Below are 2,247 nucleotides of genomic sequence, written 5' to 3' on the forward strand. Positions count from 1 at the left end.
TTCTTTCAATTGAAATGAGCCTAGCTAAAGCCAGTTTGAAAGTCGCTAAATGTCGCTAGATTACGTCATACGCTAATTAGCATATTCATGACGCCATCGAGTCATATTGCCTTTTTACATTTGTTTGCCTCTGCTCACATACTGTATTTTAATTTAGCCAAATTCTCAAAACAGTTTTCATTTATATAATTTACTGTTTCTGATGTCAGTCAACGGGATAAATGAAATATTTACTGAAATGTGGCCCTTTAAGACTACATAACCAGCTCCCTTCCAAAATGTTAATCTGCACAAAAATACTTATAGTCGAGCCGTCATCCGATGAAATCAAATACACATAAGCAAAGACAACTCCTGTGCCGTGTTTTCAGCTATATTTGCATGCAAAATTAGAGCAACGTCATACCCAGCAAACACAGAACGTTCCCCTAACGTTAGTTTTTGGTTCGCGTTTGGTTATTTTTTTGGGAACCAAATACTAACGTTAGGGGAACGTTCTTTTTAGGTTATATTTTTTTGGAACCATAAAATAACGTTCCCAGAACGTTGCAGGGTGGTTATTTTTAAATAACTTCTACAAAACGTTCCCTTATGGTTATTCTCAGGTTATTTTTATAACCCTGTAAAACTCTAATGAAATTGTCGCAGATGTTATGTGTAGTGACCTATACAGAACCCTGAAATTCGTTTAATGCAGCATTTATTAAAATACAGAAATGAGATCAATCAAAAAGCGATTTAAACTATAATATTAAGCCAGGGTTAAGCGTAGAGTGGTAACAAATCATAAATTCGTGGGTTTGTTTCATCTTAATTTACTGCGCGACTCTGATCTGCATGCACTTTCACCTGTCTTCTACAGAGAGCCACGCGCTCGCAGAATTAAATTAACTGTCATTTTTCGTTTTACTGACTGGTTTATCGAGCTCTTTATTGAATGATTACTTAAAATGAATATATATAAAAATAAAGGGGGGGGGACCACTTTTCCTCAGTCATATACATATTTCTAGATCGTTTTACGCCACTTTTTGCTAGTTACACAGATTAGATTAAGCATTGTAGCAAACTATAAATCAGCTTTGGCAATTTTCGTAGGAACACTAGTTTAACAGCATTTTCCAAATCATAATCTGAAAAGAGCAAGTTCGATGGTTTCAAAGTCTCATTTAATAGTAATAAAAAATAAAAAGCAAACTTACAAAGTACATAAAAGAGAGCTATAGATTTACACGATCATCACCAGCATCACCAGGGGGGGAATTTTACACATTAAACAGTACTCGTACAAACGCAGAAGCTCATCCACAGGCCACGGTCACAGGTCACCAGATTCCACTCTGTAAGGGAAGAATAAGTGTCATTACTCGTGTCGCATTTTATTCCTTTTAAAACTTAATTTCAACAGCACTTCTCAGATTCTGCCATGTCAGGAGCAGAACTGCACTGTGTCTTCACAGGAGTTCAGAGCCCAGTGCTAAAACATCACAGAAGCATTTTACAAACCATAGTGTATTTTAAAGCGATTCAGCTGCATCTCACCTCAAAGCAGCAGTTAAGCATCTTGGTACTTGGTCTTCTGCATAGGAAAAAAAAAGCAGATGTCCACAGGTAAGGCTAACATAGGGCTGGACAATAATTCAATATCAATATGTATCGCAATATAAATTTTATTCAATAATGGTGATATGATTTAAACATTTCTGATATTTCAATATACATTAACGTTACCAGTGTTTCCCATACATTGATTTATTTGTGGCGTTTGACTTCGTTGAATAAACATGGGCACTGCACGTTTCAAAATCAAAACGCGGCGCGGGTGTTTTATATGAATGTATCTCTGAAGGGAACCGACGGTCTTCAATAAAAGTTTCGATGGCATTTTCACTTTTATCTGATAAAAGTAGCATTCATGAGCGGAGCTGATTTGATTACGGCCACTAGGCCTACTGGGGAAACCGCTAGTTTTATCCATAGACCGTATAAAAACATGGACGTAGTGTCCGTGACGTAACCCGTAGACTTCCGACAAGCGTTTTGAAGCCTAAAGTAGGCGGAGCCAGCCATCGCCATCTTGGCAGCACATCACTCCCGGATAATCGAAAATGGGCAAAGAGGCGGGAGCTGGTTGCTGAAACCACGCCCACCTAGCTCGACGGTGGTGACAGCAGCGGCAATCCACCTGTCACTCAAGTGGCCACGCCCTTAATTATGCAGAACTTTAAGGCTTAATATAATTTAAAC

At 38.2% G+C, this 2,247-nt stretch overlaps 1 long non-coding RNA gene across 1 annotated transcript in view; it reads right to left on the bottom strand.

Annotated features, from left to right (window-relative positions):
• Positions 1-1,149: 1,149 nt before the first annotated feature.
• The window catches only part of LOC107729495 (uncharacterized), a 2,051-nt gene continuing 953 nt past the window's right edge, over positions 1,150-2,247 (bottom strand). Inside the window, exons 2-3 of the long non-coding RNA XR_001638585.1 lie at positions 1,543-1,579; positions 1,150-1,340 (exon numbers count right to left, since the gene is read on the bottom strand). This is a non-coding gene — a long non-coding RNA (uncharacterized LOC107729495). The remainder of the gene's footprint in view (positions 1,341-1,542; positions 1,580-2,247) is intronic.

Source organism: Sinocyclocheilus rhinocerous, unplaced genomic scaffold (genome assembly GCF_001515625.1).
Source record: "Sinocyclocheilus rhinocerous isolate Xijiao unplaced genomic scaffold, SAMN03320098_v1.1 scaffold697, whole genome shotgun sequence".
Classification (NCBI taxonomy): Eukaryota; Metazoa; Chordata; class Actinopteri; order Cypriniformes; family Cyprinidae; genus Sinocyclocheilus; species Sinocyclocheilus rhinocerous.